The sequence below is a fragment of the Ovis aries genome, chromosome 10 (assembly GCF_016772045.2).
Source record: "Ovis aries strain OAR_USU_Benz2616 breed Rambouillet chromosome 10, ARS-UI_Ramb_v3.0, whole genome shotgun sequence".
In the NCBI taxonomy this organism is placed as follows: Eukaryota; Metazoa; Chordata; class Mammalia; order Artiodactyla; family Bovidae; genus Ovis; species Ovis aries.
Window position 1 is genome coordinate 83,156,810 of NC_056063.1, and position 23,536 is coordinate 83,180,345.

A 23,536-nucleotide genomic window follows, 5' to 3' on the forward strand; every position below is an offset into this window, starting at 1 on the left:
TTGTTGAATTGCTTTGGTGAATTCTATGATGTTGTAAATTATTTTTATAAGAAATTAAATCTGGCTTGAGATTCGTTCTCCTCACATTATATAGAGAAAGGGTCTCCAGACAGTCTCACATCATTACGAAGTAAATTAGCTCATTTCATTGATCCTATTTTGAAATTCAAAAAAATGTATCTCAAATAACAGAAGTATATGATATATAAATGAAAATCAAGACAGTAGCTCAGAGTCATTATTAATCCTTTCCTGAACATGCACTGGTATAATGTCATTTAATATGAAACTTATATTCCATGCAGACATCCCTAGATCTTCTATTTTTCATATACACATGTAGCATATGGTTTATGCAAATATATCCGATAATTAATAATATATTATAATCTCACTGGAATAAACAGTTACTGAGTGTTATAAACAAGGCCTCTGCTATTATCCGCCTGCTACTATATACTATTATGTGTCTGTACATATGTTTACAAACTCATCTGTACATATATATATGTATGTCACATTAGCTCTGGAATTAATATCGAATACGGCCCTCATAGCAAAATGTGGACAGTGAAATATATTTACACAGCCAAGCAAAACCAGAATCTTGGGGAGTGGGCAGGGCAGCTTTCTATTCTGTCCTGAAAACGGCAACAGTGCGCAATTGCCTGGAGTTGGGCTTTTCCTTGCCGGGGGTGGTCGTCCCAGGCTTAAGTTAGTTATTTCGGAGATTTCAGGAGAATCTCAGGGGCTCTCGAATACCAGAGCGGGAAGGTCGGCCAGGGCCTCTGCGTCTTTAAACAGGGTCACTCCTCTGCTCGGGTGACAACTGCCAGAGTCCTCGCGATGGCCTTTGTTCGGGTCGGCAGGCTCACGGGGGATGCCCGCTCCAGGTCGCAGCCCCGGGCCACCGCGCAGGGGCCCCGCGCCCGGGCCGCCACCCCCGCCTTCCCGTCCCGCTGCCCCGCTTCTGGCCGAGCCCGCACGCAGAAGTTTGAAGAGTGAGCCCGGTTCTCAGATTGGCCCGCGAGGCGGGAGGCGGGAGAAGCCGGAGGGGGGACCGGAGGCGCAGCGAGAGCAGAGAGGCGCGGTCCCGGCGCGCGAGCGCGTGGGAAGGAGGCGGCGGCCGGCCCGGACGGAGGCGGGCCCCGCGGAGCCCCGGCGGCCGGAGCGGCGCCCGGGAGCCCGAGCGCGGCCGCGGAAGCCGGGCCCCGGCCGCCCAGCCCGCACCGCCGGCCGGGGCGAGAGCGGCGCTCAGCGGCCCCGGGTGCGCCCGCCCGAGCGCGCCGCGGCCCCGGGGAAGCGCAGGGCAGCAGCGCGCCGCGCACCCTCGCGGGGCGCACTCGGAGCCGACTCCCGGGGTCCCGGCTGCGGGGCACCCTTCTCCAGCAGGTAGGGGCGGCGGCGGGCGCCGGGCGCGGTCCCCAGCGCGGGGTGCTTTGGCCGGGCAGCCTCGCCTCCCGGTCCCGAGGTTCGGCGGGGCGACCCCGGGAGGCTGTGGGCTGCTGGCACCTGCCTCGCCGGGTTCCCCCCTCCCCAGCCAGAGTCCCGGGGTGGAGACGGGAGCGGGCGTGGAGAGGGGGCTGGCGGCCTCTTTTCCCGAAAGGGACGCGGGCTGAGAGCTGAAACCCTCCGAACTCTGGACCAGCCCGGGAGGAGACGACAGGCTGCCGGTTGAGAGGGGCTGGAAGCCTCTGGTTGCCACGGGAGACGGGAGGAGCGGCGCGGGGGGGCCCTCCGCGGCCACTCCTGGGGGGCGGGGGGTGGGGTTCGGCCCCTTTCTCTTTTTCTTTGGGGATGCAAGAGGGCGACGACTTCAAAGAACAAAGATATAGGGGTGAAGGAGGCCCCCCAGGCCGTCGCTTCTTCCACCCATCTACTGACCCTTGACCGTGACCCCCCGCGGGACAATGTCGCTCCATTGTCTCAGGGGTCCGGCCACTACCGGGTGGGCCACGTCGGCGGGGAGCGCAGTCCTCACCCAGGGCTCTTCATTCGGGCCTCCCGCTCGCCCCCACCCACCCCAGCCAGCCCCCGCCCCATCTTTCCTGGCTGGGGGAAACCAAGGAGGTCTGTGAAAGTGTTGGGTTTAATGGTCCCTTGTATCCTCCCCCCCCCGCCCCGAAAGGTAAGGGAGGTGATTGTCATCAAGTCCTGTTAGCATTTCTGTCGTTTACGGAAAAGCTGTAGCTACTCACCGGGGGGCTCAGAGCTCCAGTTTTGGGGGGGAAGGAGCCAAAGGCATTTCAATTGTGTGTGAAGCGTTTGCCACTGGGAAGAATTCCTTAGCCATTGGAGGAGGAGGGGTTGTCTTCTGCTCAGCGGGGCCAAGAAAACTTAGCTGCTGTGAATCGGCCAGAGCAGTCCGTGGGCAGGAAGGGGGGCGCGCCGGGCGGTCTTTATCCTGCTAAGTGCAAAAGCTCCGGAAGCGCTCGTCCTCTGAGAGGGGGCTTTCTTTGGGGATCTCTTAAAGGTGGCTGGAATTTTTGCTCAGGTGAAGGTTAAAGTGTCTCGAACGTTAGCTTTTTTTTGGGGGGGGGGCGTTATTTATGAACCCCCTACAGACTCTGCATGAATTTCCTAGTGATTCACAGCAAGAGGCTCCAAGGTTGTCCCTGAGATCCTGAAACGAAAACCGTGGGACTGGGAGGAAGGGAGGGGAGCCACACCCCCGCCTGGGCTGGCCAGCAGCCTCTTTATGGGGTTACTGCCTAGCTGGCAGGGTGGGTTACAGTTTGCTCCGGGTAGGTCTAAAGGCTTTGAAGGTGATTTGTCATCCTTGGGTTAAGGGTCCTCCTGAACATATCTATGTGTCTGTGTGACGCTGTTTAGTTTATTAAAATTAAACAGGCATGTGTGACACGTACCTGACTGCCAGGGTCCCTGATCCTGTGTGATGAACCTGTGTGTGCGTATGAGGTTATAGCTGAGGGGCTTTGGGAAGCCAGAGTGTGTGCCATTGCTTTAGAGACTGATATGCCCCAGGGATATAGTACTCGCTATAAAAAGTCATCCCAAGTGTGATGTTTATTTATTAAAGGGAAAATACATATAATCAGTACAGTTTTATAATGGTCTGGTTGAGCTTATCTGTGTCCTGTCAAATTTGGGGAGTGAAATGGTTTTAGTACACAGTAAAATAGTTGAAGTGTTTCTTAAGCTATAATTTTACAGTGGTGTGTTAGTTTCAGGCGTATAGCCACAGCGATGCGGTTTAATATATATATATAACACTATATATGTGTATACCTGTATAACAACATGTTGTGTGCTGTGCACTATAGTATGTGTGGTCACAGAATCACTGTGCTATACACCTAAAACTAAAAATATATCACTTACAACTGAATACACATATATGTTTTGTTTTTCAGAGTCTTTTACCCTCATAGGTTACTACAAAATATTGAATTGTAGTTTCCTGTGCTATACAGTAGGTCCTTGTAGGTTATCTATTTTGTGTTTAGTCATTAGTATATTTTAATCTGAAATAGCTAGTTTATTTTGCACAAGCAATTAATACGTTAAAGATTTGCTGCTTCTGATCTGAGGACGCTTGGCGATAACAGCTCCAGGAGCTACTGGGGTGGGTCATTAATGTAATCTGTGGGTAAATCAGTACTCCTTCAGATAAAGAGAGTGCCCACTGAATATAGACCTGCTGCAGAGCAGAATGCCCTTGAGGGAGAATGAATAAAAATAGAAACATTTCCTCCTACTTAAGAAATCAGGCAAGTAAGTCTGTTGAGTAAAACCATAGCTTGTGTAATGCCTATGTGATCCTATATTATACGTATGTATGTGTGCATACCTATCTTTATAGACGTGACTTGCAGATCATTGCATTTATTACGTTTGTACAGGTGAGAAAAGACATCGCTATGGAACTGGGGTATTTGAATGTGGTGTTTCTTTGAATTTGAGCATGTGCTTAGCTGAGGATCGCAGAAGTAGATCTGCCTCTGAGGTCTTATCATCAGGGCAAATCCTGGCCAGTGGCGGTGCATTTTATAGAATGAGAAAAGGCTGGGTGCCAAGGAGCTGGTAAGGTAACTGCAAGTAACTACCCAAGCCCCAGTTCTGCAAATGAAGAACAGGAGGCCCAGAGCTTTAGGGTCATTTTGGTCAAGATCCCAGAACTCGATCTTGGCAAGGTTATTAGGCTTTGCTCTTTCTGCCTACAGGAGTGTCTGCCAGGTGGGATAGTGGGGTCTGTAGGTGGTCAGTTTTTATATCAGTGCTCTCTCCCCGCCCCTCACTCCTCTCCTGGTGGTCCTCCTTTCTGCCCACCCTCCTTCTGGCTCACCTCTGCCCACAGGGCACTTTTCCCAGGTGTTCCATCCTTCCCTGGACCTTCCGTACTATCATGTTTCCGTCCTGGAGTCCCTAATCTCGATTGGCCTCTGTGATTCCTGGGTTTTCTCTCCCACCGTAGTGAAGTGGGAAGCATCGTCCAAGGTTTCCTCATTTCTCTGCCCCTCTCTTTCCCTCCCAGTACTTCCCATCAGCCCCTGTGTCTTTACAAGTCTACCTGATAAGTACTGCTGAGATTCACCTCCTCTATTCTGACCTTTTATGACTTTTAGCCAGGGCTTCATCACCCCCCTGCCCAGGATAAGGGATCAGTTTCTAATTAATCTTCCCCCTCTAGCCTGTTCCCTCACATCCAGTCTAACAGACGCAAGGGTGATTTATCATAAATGTGGATTTGACCCCGAGGCCTCCTGCTGAAAAGCCCTCAGGGAATCCCTTCGCCCACAGCGTCCAGCATGGGCTGCTCCGCATGGCCTCTGCTGTCCTTCCTGACTTCACCCTGCCCACCCTCCAACCTCCTCTCGACTCTCTTGACTCCCGTCTTCTGCTTGGACCACCCCGAGCTGCATGTGCCCCTCCACGTGGAACTTAGCATCTCTTAACCCACAGACCTGATTGTGGCTCCTTCGAGCTGGGAAGGTGCTGCTCCTGTCTCTGCTCAGGGCTGGGGTCAGATCCAGAACGTCTTTCCCGAGAAGCTCTCCCCAGGGATGTCCAGCTTTCTGATGTCCCCTTACTGAAGGTGCAGGTAATGCTAGTGTCATCAGAAGAACCTTTGCATTCAAGTTCATCACTGAAGGGATGCTGCTTTTAAGCTGAAATTCTACGCAATGGCCCATCTCTGGGGACCCTGCCTCCCAGGTAATGTTGTTCAGTTGCTCAGTCGTGTCTGACTCTTGGTGACCCCATGGACTGCAGCACGCCAGGCTTCCCTGTCCTTCGCTAACTCCCAGAGTTTGTGCAAACACCCAGGTAATGAGCCTTAAGCAAAAATGCCTTTGTTTAGCTCACAGGAGACCTGGCCCACCTGTGGAGGCAGGCAATAAAGAAGCAATAAAGAGGCCCTGCCCCCCCCTCCTTTTGGAGGCTGGCCAGCGCCAGGTAATGTGTGACAGTAAGCCTCACCCCTTTTAATATAAAAGAAACCTGAATTCTTATTTATGTATTTATTATTATTATTTTTACTTTACAGTATTGTATTGGTTTTGCCGCACATCAACATGAATCCACCACGGGTGTACACGTGTTCCCAATCCCGAACCCCCCTCCTCCCTCCCTCCCCATACCATCCCTCCAGGTTATCCCAGTGCACCAGCCCCAAGCATCTTGCACCCTGCATCGAACCTAGACTGGCGATTCATTTCTTATATGATATTAAACATGTTTCAATGCCATTCTCCCAAATCATCCCACCCTCGCCCTCTCCCGCAGAGTCCAAAAGACTGTTCTACACATCTGTGTCTCTTTTGCTGCCTCACATACAGGGTTATCGTTACCATCTTTCTAAATTCCATATGTATGCGTTAGTATACTGTATTGGTGTTTTTCTTTCTGGCTTACTTCACTCTGTATAATCGGCTCCAGTTTCATCCACCTCATTAGAAATGATTCAAATGTATTCTTTTTAATGGCTGAGTAATACTCCATTGTGTATACGTACCACAGCTTTCTTATCCATTCATCTGCTGATGGACATCTAGGTTGCTTCCATGTCCTGGCTATTGTAAACAGTGCTGCGATGAACATTGGGGTACACATGTCTCTTTCAATTCTGAAGAAACCTGAATTCTAACTCAGGCAAGATAGTTCTTCCAGACAGGGGGTCACCATCTTCTCCATCGGCTGACTTGCTGAATAAAGCCTTTGTTCCTTTTCCCAACAACTCCATCTGTCGAGCCCTCATGAGCAACATGAGGTCAGCTGTGTCCGATTCTTTGCCACCCCATGGACTGTAGCCTGCCAGTCTTCTCTGTCTATGGGAGTGGAGTGGCTTGCCATTTCCTCCTCCAGGGGATCTTCCTGACCTAGGGATCGAACCTGTGTCTCCAGCTGAATATCAGACTTCCAGCTGTGCTGAGGTGAATTCTTTGTTCATCTCTGTGTAGGTGTCCAGATTTCAGTAGATGTTACATGGGTGGATGGAACCACTGCAGGTGGCGGAAGGCAAGCTGCCTGCAAACGCTGTTTGGAGATTCTGGCTTCCACGGCTCCCAAGCTCTGACCACATGCAACCCCCACCCACTTCCTACTGGGGCTCTCCTCTCTCCTATCACCACACATCCTACCCCGAGACCCATGGATCTGTCTGTTTCCTCCCTCCCGTGAACGTCATCTGCTCATTTACAGGTAAATCAGAAAAGAAAACCCAGAGAGACTGAGTAATTAGTTCAAAGTTGTACCACTAGCTTATGGGAGATTAAGTCTCATAGAAGTTATCACTCAGAAAAAAATCCAAGTTCTTTTTTTTTTATTTGAAAAGCTGAAAGCCTTTTCTTTTTAAAAAATTTTATTTATTTTTTAATAGCAATTTATTTATTTTAATTGGAGGCTAATTACTTCACAATATTGTAGTGGTTTTATAAGTCAGCAAAAATGCAAGTTCTTTTTTCTTAAGAGAAAAAAAAATGCCTCTTTAACAGGTGGCTTATAGGAAACCATCACAGCTGGGGGCAGCGAACTATAGTCTGAGGGCCAGATGTAACTTGAGTCCTATTTATGTACAGCCTGTGAACTAGACATGCTGTTTATATTTTAAAGCATAGTACAAACAAATAGGCAAAAAACAATAAACGACAAAAGATGTGTGACCCACTGAGACCCCATGGTCCTTGCAGCCTAAAATATTTACCATCTTGCTCTTTGCAGGAAAATTTTGCAGTCCCAGAGGAACAACGGGACTGGAGGTGTAACTAGTTTAATTTATGTGAAAACTGACTTTGGTAAATAATTTTAATACTGGGAAAAACTAGACATTAAAATAAGTTGATTAACTGAATTTTAGGAAGAAAAAAAAATCAAGGCATAATTCATACCTCAGTCAAATAGCTGAGGTCCTGTGTTTATTTTTTCAGATTTTGATGCTTCTCACTTATCCATGAATAATTACCATGATAGACATCACTACTATTAAGTGATGTAAGTTAAATCAGATAAGTCCTCTTAAGAATCACTGTGGGCACTTGTGATTAAAAAATATCATTATGGGTATGGATAAGGTGAGTTTGATATTCAAATTCTTATAAGAGGAATTGAATTATACATAAAAATAAGCATTGGAATATCCTTTTTTTCTATAAATGATGTACGGAGTGCATTTTTTTCATTTTTGTTACTATAATTAGGGTTTTAAAAATAAGCTTGGGAAGTTAGAGCCTCTGGCATGTGGTACTGTGTGTCTTTAATGAACACATTTGAAATATTAACTAATTCCTTTAAGAATGATAAAGTCTTATTCAGACTTGCTCATTTTCTTTCTAATTTAGATTCCTGGTTATAAGCAGCTCGGTAATATGTAGTTGGGAGTCCCTGGATGGAAATCATTTCACGAGCTCCCAAATCTTCTTTTAAAAAGTCTATTAATATGCCTTTTATCTTTATAATTTAGAACAGCGAGTCATTCACTTTACATCTATTTCAATAATTTAAAACTAAATGCAAAAGCAAGACAAAAGAACTTTGACATAAAGAAGAAAGAAATTTAGTTGGATGGAATATTGCAGAATATTTCATATGGTTTTAGGTTGCTACTTTATAGCCTGTAGAAAGAAAGAATAGTGTTTCAGAGTGGACCTGAGATACAGTATTTCCCTGGAGGGGGTTTGCTGGAACTATAGATACACGATAAAGTTCAAATAAGGCTGGTAAGTAGGGTTTTTCTAATACTGGGAATGACAGGCCTTGATGCACAAACCCAAAATGTATTTTACATAAAGGGTAAATTTGAGGTAAAGAAGCTAATGTTGGATTTCAAGTTGTGCTTCATATTTCTCTGGGACCATGAATACATGAGAAACCTTTCTAAGACTCATCTGTGAAATGGGATGAGCAGAGTGCCTGCCTTGTAGGGTTAAATGTGGGACTAAATGAGATAAAATTTCCAGTATATGCTTCAGTTCAGTTTAATCACTCAGTTGTGTCCAGCTCTTTTCGACCCCATGGACTGCAGCATACCAGGCTTCCCTGTCCATCACCAGCTCCTGGAGTTTACTCGAATTCATGTCCATTGAGTCGGTGATGCCATCCAACCGTGTCATCCTCTGTCGTCCCCTTCTCCTCCCACATTCAATCTTTCCCAGCATCAGGGTCTTTTCCAATAAGTCAGTTCTTCACAGCAGGTGCCCAAAGTATTGGAGTTTCAGCTTCAGCATCAGTCCTTCCAATGAATGTTCAGGACTGATCTCCTTTAGGATGGACTGGCTGAGAAACTTTGTAAACTGCAGGTGCTGTTAGCCTGATACGGACTTTAATATATTAGACTGCCATAGACTTTCATATATTAGGGCTTCTGCTGAATGTTTTATTCTTTGACAGTCTGAGAGTTATTTTTGAAAGTTTGTGTTGCCGTCTCACAAGCTATTGTTGCGAAATCTAAATAATGAGAGGAAGGGCCCTGATGGACTTGACTCTCCTTAATCAATAAGAACTTATTGGTGACTGTAACTTCTTCCCTTCTGATCTGAATGTCTTTGACTTCTTTTTCTTGCCTAATTGCTCTGGCTGGGACCTTCAGTACTCTGTTGAAAAGAAGTGATGGGAGTGGGCGTTCTGGCCTTCTTCCCGATCTTTGTTCTTGTGCTCAGTTGCTAAGCCACATCGGTCTCTTTGTGACTCCATGGAATGCAGCATACAGGGCTCCCCTGTCCTTCACTATCTCCCAGACTTTGCTCAGTTTCACGTCTATTGAGTTGGTGATGCTATCTAACTGTCTCATCCACTGCCACCCTCTTCTCCTTTAGCTTTCAATCATCCCCAGCCTCAGGGTCTTTTCCGAAGAGTCCACTTTTTGCATCAGGTGGCCAAAGTATTGGAGCTTCAGCTTGAGCATGAGTCCTTCCAATGAGTATTCAGGGTTGATTTCCTTTAGGATGGACTGGTTTGATCTCCTTGCAGTCCGAGAGACTCTTGAGTTTTCTCCAGCACCACAATTTGAAAGCATCAATTTTTTGGCATTCAGCCTTAGTCATCTTAGAGGAATCGCTTTCAGTTTTTGTTCACCATTGAGTATGATGGCTTTTCATATATGGCTTTTTGTGTTCAGGTAATTTTCTTCTATTCCTAGTGTGTTGACCATTTTTACTATACATGGATGTTGACTTTTGCAACATGCTTTATCTATGTCATTTGTGATGGTCATGTGAAATTTATCCTTTGTTTTGTTAAAGTAGTTCAGTTCAGTCCCTGAGTCGTGTCCGATTCTTTGCAACCCCATGGACTGCAGCATGCCAGGCTTCCCTGTCTATCACCTACTCCGAGAGCTTGCTCAAACTCATGTCCCTCGAGTCAGTGATACGATCCAACCATCTCATCCTCTGTCATCCCCTTCTTTTCCTGCCTTCAATCTTTCCCAGTGTCAGGGATATTAATGCATTTTAATGTACTGAAACATCTTTTATCCCAGGACTAATTCCCACTTTGTCATGATTTATTATTCTTTTAATGGGCTGTTGAGTTCAGTTTGGTGGTATTTTGTTGAGGACTTTTGCATCAATACTTGTCATGGATATTCGTCTGTAGTTCTCTTTCTTTGCAGTATTTTTGGTTTGGTGTAAGGGTAATACTGTCCTCATGAAATATTCCTTCGACTTCAACTTTTGGGAAGAATGTGAGAAGGATTGGCATTAGTCCATCTGTACGTGTTTGGTAGAATTCTCCAGTGAAGCCATCTGGGCTTGGAATTCTGTTTGGATGTTTCTGATTACTCATTCAATCTCTTCACTAGGTAGAGGTCTGCTCCAAAGTTTCATTTCTTTCTGATTCAGTCCTGGTGTGCTGTTTATTATAGAAATGTGTTCATTTCTATTGAGTTATCCAGTACTGACATAGAATTGCGCATAGTAGTCTTATCTTTTTTATGTCTGTGGCATTAATTGCAATATCTCCTCTTTCATTTCTAATTTATGTATTTGAGTTTTCTCTTTGTCATTTTATTGATCATTTCAATAAACACCTCTTGACTTCACTGATCCTGTATTTTTCCATTCTCTATTTTATTTATTTCTGCTCTAGTCTTTATTATTTACTTCCTTCTGGTAAGTTTGGGCTCAGTTTTGCTTTTTCCCTATTTCCTTGGTGTGTAAAGTTTTGTTTTGCTTGGAGATCTTTCTTCCTTTGGAGCTCTTTCTTCCTTTGAATGTGTTTACTGCTGTAAACTTTCCTCTTGGTACTGACTTACTATGTCCTGTGTTTTTGGTATGTTGTGCTTTTGCTTTTATTTGACTCAAGATGTTATTTAATTTCCCTTATGATGTTTTCTTTGACTCATTGGTTTTTCAAGACTGTGTTGCTCAATTTCCACATATTTGTTAATATTTCAGTTATTTCTCTAATATTGATTTTTGGTTTCATTCAGTTGCTATGGTTTCCATCCTTTTATGTTTGTAAGACTTGTTTTGTGGTTAAACATGTTATGTGATCTTTTCTGGAGAATGGTGCACACTGGAAAAAGATGTGTTTGCTGCTGTTGTTGGGTGGAGTGTTCTGTACAGGTCTGCTAGGCCATATTGGTCTTTAATGGTCAAGTCCTCTCTTTCCTTGTTGGTCTTCTTTCTGATTGTTCCAGACATTATTGAAAGTAGGGATATATTAGTCAAGGTTATCAAAAGAACCCAAATCAATGGGATAAAAAGGAGATTTTTAAAGTTAGGAATTGTCTTATGTGGTTCTGTATCTCCCTTTTAGGAGAGGCAGGAAAAATTCACTCCCATCAGAGAAATCCTAGGCGACCTTAAATATCCTGCTGAAAACATTTCTGTACATCTTGAACAGGGAGATATTTCTTAGTCCTAAATTATAGTTTCCATTTACGATTTGTATTGTGACTCAGAGAATTGCACCTGTTTTCCATGTGAATAATTATTACTTGGAAAAAAAGGATAAAGTCAAAACAAAGGAAAAGGTAACCCTTAAGACAGACACATTGAAAAAGAAAGTTGTGCAAAATCACATTCCATAATGAATACCCTTTATGGGGTCTTCTTTAGACCTCTAGCTTACTTAGTTCAGAATAACCTTGACTGACAGAAGTCCAGGAATTACAGGGGAGGGGATTCCTACTGAGAAAGAAGGATGTCAGAATCCATGTTGTGTTAGAAACCCAATGATTGTTTTACTTTTCTAAGACAGTTTAACAGAATTCAATTCTTAGGTCAAAGAATGGACATGCATTTAATGATGTGACCTGAAACTGATGTACTTAAGAAATACTGTCCCTAAGCGTTTTGGAATAGATGCTGCTTTAAAAGTGTCAAGAAAACAGAAAGAAAGGGACATGCTATTGCTTAAATCTTTTTAAATTCTCAAGATATCAGTAGCATAATAAGTTTCTTTAATCTGGGTCAGAATCATCTTACCAAAGGCAAGAAGTCCAGGTTTCACACAGGTGAGCACAGAATACTTTGCTCTTCTTCAGCAGATGGCTCAGGGTCAGTGGCCAACAACAATTTGTAACATACCAATGATGCTCTGAGGAAGCCAGTTCTGTCCCTGCAATGCAACCTGCTTTATGAAAACCAAAAGAGGATGGTGCCTTTTCCTGTAGGGTAGAAAGCTTGTCTTCCTTCCTCCCCCTTTCCCTCTCTTCCCTTCCGCCATTTCTTCTTTCCAAGTCCTGGAGTCTGCGGTGCTTAGTGTTTTTCTTGCTTGGGTAAACATAAAATTTGTGTATGTAAACAAATTTATACCTAAAGGGATCTCGTCTAAAGTATGAACAGTGTAAAAGATAGTAAGAGAACGCACTGGTCGTAGAAAACACCCTCTTCTAACAACACAAGAGAAGACTCTACACATGGACATCACCAGATGGTTGACGCCAAAATCAGATTGATTATATTCATTGCAGCCAAAGATAGACTGGGAGCTGACTGTGGCTTGGATCATGAACTCCTTATTGCCAAATTCAGACTGAAATTGAAGACAGTGGAGAAAACCACTAGACCATTCAGATATGACCTAAATCAAATCCCTAACAATTATACAGTGGAAGTGAAAAATAGATTTAAGGGACTAGATCTGATAGACAGAGTGCCTGATGAACTATGGATGGAGGCTCGTGACATTGACAGGAATCAAGACCATGCCCAAGAAAAAGAAATGCAAAAACAGCAAAATGGCTCTCTGAGGAGGCCTTACAAATAGCTGTGAAAAGAAGGGAAGTGAAAAACAAAGGAGAAAAGGAAAGATATACCCATTTGAATTCAGAGTTCCAAAGAAGAGCAAGGAGAGATAAGATAGCCTTCCTCAATAGAGGAAAACAATAGAATGGGAAAGACTAGAGATCTCCTAAAGAAAATTAGAGACAACAAGGGAACATTTCATGCAAAGATGGGCTCAATAAAGGACAGAAATGGTATGGACCTAATAGAAGTAGAAGATATTAAGAAGAGGTGGCAAGGATACACAAAAGAACTGTACAAAAAAGATCTTCATGACCCAGATAATCATGATGGTGTGATCACTAATCTAGAGCCAGACATCTTGGAATGTGAAGTCAAGTGGGCCTTAGGAGGCATCACTATGAACAAAGCTAGTGGAGGTGATGGAATTCCAGTGGAGCTATTTCAAATCCTGAAAGATGATGCTGTGGAAGTGCTGCACTAGATATGCCAGCAAATTTGGAAAACTCAGCAGTGGCCACAGGACTGGAAAAAGTCAGTTTTCATTCCAATCCCAAAGAAAGGCAATGCCAAAGAATACTCAAACTACTGCACGATTGCACTCATCTCACATGCTAGTAAAGTAATGCTTAAAATTCTCCAAGCCAGGATTCAACAGTATGTGAACCGTGAACTTCCAGATGTTCAAGCTGGTTTTAGAAAAGGCAGAGGAACCAGAGATCAAATTGCCAACATCTGCTGGATCATCAAAAAAGCAAGAGAGTTCCAGAAAAACATCTATTTCTGCTTTATTGACAATGCCAAAGCCTTTGACTGTGTGGATCACTATAAACTGAAAAATTCTGAAAGAGATGGACATACCACACCATCTGACCTGCCTCTTGAGAAACCTGTATGCAGGTAAGGAAGCAACAGTTAGAACTGGACATGGAACAATAGACTGGTTTCAAATAAGAAAAGGAGTACGTCAAGGCTGTATATTGTCACCCTGCTTATTTAACTTCTATGCAGAGTACATCATGAGAAACGCTGGACTGGAAGATGCACAAGCTGGAATCAAGACTGCCAGGAGAAATATCAATAACCTCAGCTATGCAGATGACACCACCTTATGGCTGAAAGTGAAGAACTAAAAAGCCTCTTGATGAAAGTGAAAGAGGAGAGTGAAAAAGTTGGCTTAAAGCTCAACATTCAGAAAACGAAGATCATGGCATCTGGTCCCATCACTTCATGGGAAATAGATGGGGAAACAGTGGAAACAGTGGCTGACTTTATTTTTCTGGGCTCCAAGATTTCTGCAGATGGTGATTGCAGCCATGAAATTAAAAGATGCTTACTCCTTGGAAGGAAAGTTATGACCAGACTAGAAAGCATATTAAAAAGCAGAGATATTACTTTGCCAACAAAGGTTCGTCTAGTCAAGGCTGTGGTTTTTCCAGGGGTCATGTATGGATGTGAGAGTTGGACTATAAAGAAAGCTGAGTGCAGAAGAATTGATGCTTTTGAACTGTGGTGTTGGAGAAGACTCTTGAAAGTCCCTTGGACTGCAAGGAGATCCAACCAGTCCATCCTAAAGGAGATCAGTCCTGGGTGTTCATTGGAAGGACTGATATTGAAGCTGAAACTCCAGTAGTTTGGCCACCTGATAGGAAGAGCTGACTCATTTGAAAAGACCCTGATGCTGGGAAAGATTGAGGGCAGGAGGAGAAGGGGATGACAGAGGATGAGATGGTTGGATGGCATCACTGACTCGATGGACATGAGTTTGGGTAGACTCCAGGAGTTGGTGATGGACATGGAGGCCTGGTGTGCTGCAGTCCATGGGGTCGAAAAGAGTTGGACATGACTGAGCAACTGAACTGAACTGAAGAAATAGTCAAAGTGAAACTTATTCGGCTAAAATAAGCAATATGTAATATGTCTCTCTCTCTCTTTCTCCCACACATGTGTATATTAGGAACAAAAAGTTCCACCTTTTACCAAAGTCCAAATCTTTTCTGATCATTTATAAAAGCTATATCACAGGTGGACATTATGTAAAATTAAGAAAATAACGATGGGAAGGCTGTTTGTGAGATTCAGAGAAAATGTGCTGGGAAGTGGCTCTCCTGTCTCCTCATTCCTTTAAAAGAAGGACTTGGCATTGTGAGCATTACATAAACAAAAATGCAAGTTGTGAACAATTGAGCGCTTGTACATTTTGATACCCATCTGTTTTAATAAAAAATTTGATTTACTGAACCGCATCTAAAGGAAGCTTAGCTTTTATGACTCTGGAACCATCAGTTTACAGGGCAGCAGCTTACTAGAATTTTGAGAATATTGTCACTGGGGAGATAAGAAAAGTGAGAATAAAGCCTTTAACATGCTTGTGTTCACCAGCCTTCCTTTTCTCTTTCCTTCACTGTCTGCTTTCTTCCTTCTCTCTCTCCTCCTTTGTGATCCATGGCGAGTCACTCGCATCGTGTGTGACTGTGTGCTGTAATGTGTCATAAAGTGTGCATGGTAACTTCTGTCTGGTCTGCTGCAGTTCTAGTGAGGGCCAAATGAAATGATGCTCGTGAAAGTCATTTTCAAGAGTGTAATGTGCATTCTGCGTACACACATATCTGTTGCTATCACATATCTCTATGAGTAAAAATATGCAGTTATAATCATGGAGAAACCCTAGATCATTTTACTTGAAAAATATAATTCGTGTTTGTGAGTGAAGTGTGTGTGTGTGTGCCTGTGTGCACGCTCAGTCCTATCTGACTCTTTGTGACCCCGTGCACTTTAGTCTTTCAGGCTCCTCTATCCATGGAATTTCCCACGCAAGAATACTAAGTGGGTTGCCATTTCCTTCTCCAGGGGATCTTCCTGACCCAGGGATCCAACCCAGGTCTCCTTCTTTGCAGACAGATTCTTTACTGTCTGAGCTTATTTATAAATATAGTTATAAACAAATGAAATATAATTATCAAATTATTTTTATCAACATTGTGAATTTGAGATTTATCTTTTTATTAATAGAATCTTGCCAGTAAAGACTCATGTGGGAGAATTAATGATCTTGAAACCTTGAATTAATAAAATATGGTAACTGAACAAAATCGGCATTTGTCAAGGAGAAAACCAGGCTTGTAAAAAGTCTATTGGCAGTCTGGTGTATTTTTGCAATTCTATTAAATTATAGACTGACGCTTTCCTTAGTTTCATATGTGCTTAAGTCAATAAACTTTTAACACACTCTGTGGTATGGGTGCCTTGAACTCATAAGCAAAGAAGACAAGTTTCCAATAGCCAAGACATGGAAGCAACCTAAGTGAAGTGTCCGCTGCCCGATGACTAGAAGAAGTGGTCCAAATATACAGTGGAATGCTTCTCAGCTATGGACAATCAAGCAGTGCCATTTACAGCAACGTGGATGGTCCTAGAGGTTCTCACACTGAGTGAAATGAGCCAGACAAAGACAAATATCATATGATATACGGACTCTGAAAAAAATGATACAAATGAATTTATTTGCAGAAATAAAATAGACTTACAAACCTGGAAAATAAGTCTATGTTTGCCAAAGGGGAAAGTGGGGAGGGGATAAATTAAGAATTTGGAATTAACAGATTCACAGCACCATATATTAATATAAAATAGATAGGCAAAAGGAATTTCCTGTATAGCACAGGGAACTGTATTCAGTATCTTGTGATAACCTATGGTGGAAAAGGATCTGGGGAAGTTTTGTACGTGCGTGTATGGAACTGAATCACTTTAGTGTACCCCTGAGTCATTGTAAATCACCCGTCAGTTCAGTTCAGTTCAGTTGCTCAGTCATGTCCGACTCTTGGCGACCCCATGGACGGCAGCACCCCAAGCCTCCCTGTCCATCACCAGCTCCCGGGGCTTGCTCAAACTCATGTCCATTGAGTCGGTGATGCCAATTAACCATATCCTCTATCATCCCCTTCTCCTCCCACCTTCAATCTTTCCCAGCATCAGGGTCTCTTCCAAGGAGTCAGCTCTTCGCATGTGGTGGCCAAAGTATTGGAGTTTCAGCTTCAGCTTCAGTCCTTCCAATGAATATTCAGGACTGATCTCCTTTAGGATGGACTGGTTGGACCTCCTTGCAGCCCAAGGGACTCTTAAGAGTCTTCTCCAACACCACAGTTCAAAAGCATCAATTCTTTGGCGCTCAGCCTTCTTCACAGTCCAGCTCTCACATCCACACATGAGTACGGGGAAAAATCAACTATACTTCAGTGAAAAAAAGAAGACAAATGAGCTTGCACCTGAATGAAAGGGTGTCTTTTGGGAAGTAAAGCCCTTTCAGCGGCTGTCAGCGTCCTCTCCAGCCTTCTCTCATCACTGGCAGCAGCGGCTCTGACTCGCTGGCCTCTTCCGGTTGGTAGAGGATCGGCCTTGATCATGATTTGGGCCGATAGACTTGGGTTCCTCTGTGCGATGGCAGGTCCCTGTCGCGTGTGTTCCCTCCCGCCCTCCCCCTCTCCCGCCGCTCTCCTCCTCCTCCTTGCCTCCACTTTCTGTCTTTCCTTCCCTTTCTCCTTTTATCCAAAGGGGCTGTCGCCCTGTGGTGCCAGCTATGAGATCCAAGCAGCACAAGGCATGTTCTCTGACCTTCTGGAGTCACACTCTAGATGGAGAGGGGGGAAATGAGCAAACAGCAAGGTAGCCGATGAGGACTTGTCCCTACAGGAGTGAGGTGGGCAGGGAGTCCAGCTCAGCTCAGCTCAGCTCAGTCTCAGTCGTGTCCAACTCTTTGCGACCCCATGGACCGCAGCATACCAGGCTTCCCTGTCCATCACCAACTCCCTGAGTTTACTCAAACTCATGTCCATCGAGTTGGTGATGCCATCCAACCATCTGCTCTTCTGTCGTCCCCTTCTCCTCCCACCTTCAATCTTTCCCAGCATCAGGGTCTTTTCCCAAAGAGTCAGTGCTTCCCATCAGGTGGCCAAAGTAGTGGAGTTTCAGCTTGAGCGTCAGGCCTCCCAGTGAATATTCAGGGCTGATTTCCCTTAGGATGGACTGGTTGGGTCTCCTTGCAGTCCAAGAGCGGTCCAGAAACATGGCAAATCAGTGAGACTGGAGTGGGTTGGCGAGACCTCATGGAAGTGTTGTGGGTCTCCTGAGATGCCCGAAGGTCAGAAACAATTCAGTTATGCGGATAATAAAAGTCAAGTTTACGTGATACGATACGGTCCTTTACCGACTCTGTTCCATAATCTCAGTGCGAGGTAGCAAGTAATGCAAACAGCGAAAGTGTTCCCGGTGGATTCCAGCTGGTCTTAACTGTCTGCAAGGTTTCTTTCTAGCACGGAGACCTGTTGCAGCAGCCTTGTTTTCCAGCTTCTTCCATCTCACACATCACTGGCTGTAATGTAAATGTGGTCGGTGTCTGCACGCTGCTTATCTCCTGAACCGCAGTGCAGCTGCCTGGTAAACAGCGCTCCTCAAACTGATGACTGTCCTCTTGAGCTCTGATCATCTGCCTCCGATCCTGGTAGTTGGGATCTTAAGTAGTTTTACTCGTAAATATAATTATACTTAATGGTCTGTTTTATAGGCACATTGGCCTGATAGTTGGCTGAATTCGAATGTGGAAAAAAGCAAAGAAATGTGGGTATCACACATTTTAAAAATGTTCCTAAATGTCCCTAATGTTGTGAATTTTTCTACTTTGTTCTAGGTATACCTTAAGCACAACTTCGCGATTATTAGCCTCAAACAACGTAACTGTGATGCAGATTCTGTGACTGTTTCTTTGTACTTGTTCCAACCTTTCTCCTCAGTAGAATGTATCCAGCATTGTTTACAAAGGATGCTAAATAGGTAGTTTTTATTTTTTAAGTGTAAAAGCAAAATCAAAGTCACGCAGGGAAGAAGGAAAGAAACACGTACAGAGACTGTGGTGGACAGTTACTGACGTTGTACTAGAAAGGACAGTCTCTTTTAATACATGTGCTCTGATGGAGCCGGAACTGGGCCAGAATTTTGGAGATGATTGAATTCTCTCCTGTACAGAAAGCAGCGACTTCTTTGAATTAGTGTTAAGGCAAGAACTGTGTTAGTGTTGGTCACTTGGTTGTGTCCAACTCTTTGTGACCCCATGGATTATAACCCGCCAGGCCCCTCTGTCCATGGGATTCTCCAGGTGAGAATACTAGAGTGGGTTGCCCTTCCCTTCTCCAGGGGATCTTCCTGACCCAGGGATAGAACCTTTGTCTACTGCACTGCAGGCAGCTTCTTTACCATCTGAGCCACCGGGAAAGTCCTCTTTGAATTATGTGATCCAAATACAGAGCAGGAGAGCAAACCTCTATTTGTTTACTGAATGAGCAAATGAATAGACAGATAAATTATATTTAATGTCTGTCACGTCTTTTCCCCATGGATTTAAAATTGGTATCTCAGGAGTGTTCAGCGCTTGAATTCAGCCCATAACAGTGTGTTTAGGAAAAGGCCCCCATCCTTTCTACCTGGGAATCACCTAGACAGAGGCTGAGACTGCGTGCAGAAACCAAGGCGGAGGAAGATGTAGGGTGTTGCGAGTCTCTGTGTGGTGGTGGCAATGATGTCGCAGGTGTCATGTGGTTGAGGATGTCGAGGAAGTCTTCATAGAGGAGGCAGAATCTGAGAGTTGAAGAATGTGTTGGGATTCTTCTGGTGAACATGAACCTCACATGTAACTTGTCTAAAAGGAAACTCAGTTTTCTAACTGAATTTGCAGCAGCTCCTGAATTCCGAATTCCATTCATGGGCCAGTGGGATCTGGGTCTTCGTGCTCCTCCGTGACGCTCTTTTAGACCCGCAATCTCACAAATTACTTGTGCCTTTCCCTTCCTTCCATTTCCTCTGCCCCTGTCCACCGCCTCCCCCGCCTGCAACCTCAGTTCCAGAATGTCGGTGACATGGCTGGTAGCCTCCTGTGATGCACTGAATTTGTCATCCAGCATCATCATCCATCCTGCATCTCACTACCTGACTCATCAGCGTGGTACCTCGGGTCATTACTCTGCATGTCCTCTCCTTAGCTGTCAGTCTTTTGCAAGCTCTCTACCCCAACAAGCAGTCAAATCTTTTCACAGCCTGGCCTTGACCTACATTTCTTATGTCAGTATTCAGTAGGGCAGAAGAATCTCAGCTTGGGAGTGAACTTTAGAAGTCCTGGCGTTTACCCTCCTCCCCTCAAAATGCATGAGTCCTTCAACCACATCCTAGCTAAGCGGCCCTGTCTTATTTCTGTCCCCAGTTCTGGGACCTTTGCCTGTTATCAGCCGACTCCTGTTCAGGACCATTGCAAGCACATGGCTATGCTTTTCCTCTTCTGCTTCTTTTTACACTAATGTTCATTGTCTTCTTCCCAGAAGACCTTCATCCTTGCTCCTGTTAACCCCATCCCTCAGGACCTGGTCCCCATGCTGCCTCCTGATGGAAAATGACTGTGGTTGTCAGATAATCACACCTGAGCCAAGGGCTATGCGGTGATGATTGGACAAGTGACATATATAAGTGAAACGATGAACTAAAGATGGAGATGGTAGCAGAATCATAGGATAAATGATAGGAAGAATTTAGATGTAAAGTTTTGTTAAAGGGTGGATAGTTTACATACAATTTATTTTTTAAAATATGAAGGTGACTTTTAAAATCAGCTTGCCTATATTTGATTATTTCTGATTTTAAAATAAAATGATTGCCATATGGTTTATACTTTTAAAACTAAAAGAAAAATCAAACAGCTATAATATGACTACAAGTGCAGAAGTGAAATCACAGAAAAAAGAGGTCTATTTGGGGACCACAGGTGCACCCATAGCAGGCATAGATGGTACGCCTGGGTCCCGCCAAGAACCCCAGTGGGAACCACCTTAGGTCACCAGGAGACAGAGAGGGAATGAGTTTGGATGGTGCAAACCAAGCTCCCTTTCCTCATTCACTTATCACTACATTTCACAGTGAGTGTTATTGCCTCAAAAATAGCATGACTGAACATATATGTTAGGAAACAGTCTGATCGATAGCTAAATTATTTGGATCTGACAACTTCGAAGTATCAAGTGTTAGGCATTTTTTTTTCATTTATAATTGAAATAATAAAAATGATGAACTAAGACCAGTTACTAAACCGTGTGACAGCTGTGCTCTGTGTGTGATCCTTGGAGCATGTGGGGAAGTTGTCATGTTTAGCGATTCCGTTTGAGCCTGAGTTTGAATGGTGTGGTGTCACAGTCTTGCAGTAGCTTTTTGTAGTTTGTACTTTCCATCTCAGGATGGAAAGGGGATGAGAAGGGGGTTCTCACAGCCTCCAGTCCCAGCCTTGCCACCAGCTGACCGACTGTGGGATTTGCAGGCACATCCTGATCCAAGGGATGTTTTCTGATTCTGTGGAAGCATTGCTGGAGAGACCTATAGAGTGGGAAACTCGTTAGCACCTGGAATCCTCATCGGGCTTTCTCAGCCTGGGCAGGACTGACATTGTGGACCAGGTTATTCTGTGTCTGTGGTGCTGCCCTGTGTGCTGTTGGGTGTTCAGTAGCCTCCCTGCCTCTACCCGAGATGCTGGAAGCCACCCCCTGCACCAGGTTTTAAAATCTTAGAAAAGCCTCCAGGCAAGGCCAGATTAGGGTTTAGAATCACCCTCAGTTGAAAACCACTGATCTAGATATTAGTGCCAACTCCGTAATTCTAGTTTTCATTCCACTAAGTGGCCAAATATTTAATACTTTGTGAAGAACACCTATCAGTGCCTCACCTCATGGTTGCTTTCCCATATCTCGTAGACTTGTTATCTTATTAAAGCAGCTTTGACAAGACTCACTTTGCAGTCCAGGCTATGTTTTTTTCAGTAGTCATGTACGGATGTGAGAGTTGGATCGTAAAGAAGGCTGAGTGTTGAAGAATTGAGGCTTTCAAACTGTGGTGTTGGAGGAGACTCTTGAGAGTCCCTTGGACTGCAAGGAGATCCAACCAGTCGATCCTATAGGAAATCAGTCCTGAATATTCATTGGAAGGACTGATGCTAAAGCTGAAACTCCAATACTTTGGCCACCTTATGCAAAGAGCCGACTCACTGGAAAAGACCCTGATGCTGGGAAAGACTGAAGGCAGGAGGAGACGGGGCGATAGAAGATAAGATGGTTAGATAGTATCACTGACTCAATGGGCCTGAATTTGAGGAAACTCTGGGAGATAGTGGAGGACAGAGGAGCATGGTAGGCTGCAGTCCATGGGGTCACAAGGAGTTGGACACAACTGAGCGACTGAGCAAGGACAACCGCGCTTGAAGCTAAAATCCATACATTGATAATCCCTTCAATGAACGTATTGCAGGTAACGAATGATGTAGAATTCCTTACTCATTTTACACATTTTCTGAGTGTATTGGGCATGTGGCACCAGTTTCTTTTCTTCTTTTTCTAAGTCTGGCAGCAGACACTACTCTTCATCTTCCCACGACTGATTTTTTTTAGCGGGGGAGGAGAGGGACGGGAGTGACACCAGCTGGCGAATGCGGAATTAATTACAGATTGTCTCCCTCAAAAAAGACACACATGGATTACCAACCTCTAATGATTTTGGCAGCTGTTCCTGCCCTTTTAAGATTACCAGTAACTGAACAGATACTTTATTCTTTTTCTCAGAAGCGTATGTTGCAATTTGGGGGGATTTGGACACTGGAAGCTTTGTTACAGATGCCACATCTAATGAAAATTTTCGACTCTACATGTTATTGCTTTGGAAATGCACTTTAAAATTTATTAATTCACTAACATTTTGGTAGTGCTTGAATTTCTGCTCAATACAACTGTATAAATATATGTCACAAAATGCTGGATTAAAGTGAAAGCATCTGTCTTAGAAGTAGGAAACTTTCAGATATGTGAAGAGTGATCCTGTTAATATCTAACTGACTCTTAAAATGTGCTGTGCTCATGGCAACATTTTGAAAGTGAAAGTGAAATTTGCTCAGTCGTGTCTGATTCTTTGTAACCCCATGGACTATAGCCCACCAGGCTCCTCTGTCCCTGGGATCTCTCAGGTAGGTGTACTGAATGGGTTGCCATTTCCTTCTCCAGGGGATCTTCCTGACCCAGGGATTGAACTTGGGTCTCCTGCGTTGCATGCAGACTCTACCATCTGAGCCATCAATTTTGGGGGGAGACATTCCCCCCCCTCAAAATGCTGATCATTTTAATGGTTTAATTGCACTGAAATAGAGTGTTTTAAAAAAATGCAGATGGTTAAACAGGATCCTTGCTGATCCTGATGTTACTATATTAATAAATCTTATAAATGAAATTATTTTAATTTACATTATATAGTTGAAAGGAAGGATCTTAATAATCCAAAATTATAATCTACCTACCGTTTCCTGTTTTGCCCTTCCCATTCACTCCTCAATCCACTAAATTTGAATTTGGGTCAAAGTGTTTCGTTAACTAGTCCATGGGATATTCCTGTGAATATTCTATTCAACTTCTGGTCTTCCTCTGCTAATCATCCTGCTACTAACTCTACTGTGAATATTCCTTCTAATATTTCATTTCTTTCATGAAGAAGCATTATAATGTTAGGGTTAAAAGCAGGAATTTATTGTCAAACTGCCTGGGTTCATATCTTCCTTCTGCAATAGGTTGATTTCAGAGAAAGTCATCACAAAGCGTCATCTCTGATCTCTCACTGACAATTAGGTCAAGTTATTACATTTGGATGGAGTTCCAAAATACTGTGAAATCACAGATGGTGAGTTAATTATCATCAGATCAGTGGATAAAACAACCTTCTATGACAGAATGGCTTGTATTAAGTGAACAAGTATAGCTTTTGGAGACAAATTTTTAATGAACATAGCTTCTCGTAACAAGCAATTGGAAATACAGCCCTTGGAACTT

At 44.0% G+C, this 23,536-nt stretch overlaps 1 protein-coding gene across 1 annotated transcript in view; it reads left to right on the plus strand.

Annotated features, from left to right (window-relative positions):
* The first annotated feature begins 1,339 nt into the window (after positions 1-1,339).
* MYO16 (myosin XVI) overlaps positions 1,340-23,536 on the plus strand; it is a 527,889-nt gene continuing 505,692 nt past the window's right edge. The window contains exon 1 of the mRNA XM_042255055.2: positions 1,340-1,392. The gene's annotated coding sequence lies outside the window, so the exon portion shown is untranslated. The remainder of the gene's footprint in view (positions 1,393-23,536) is intronic.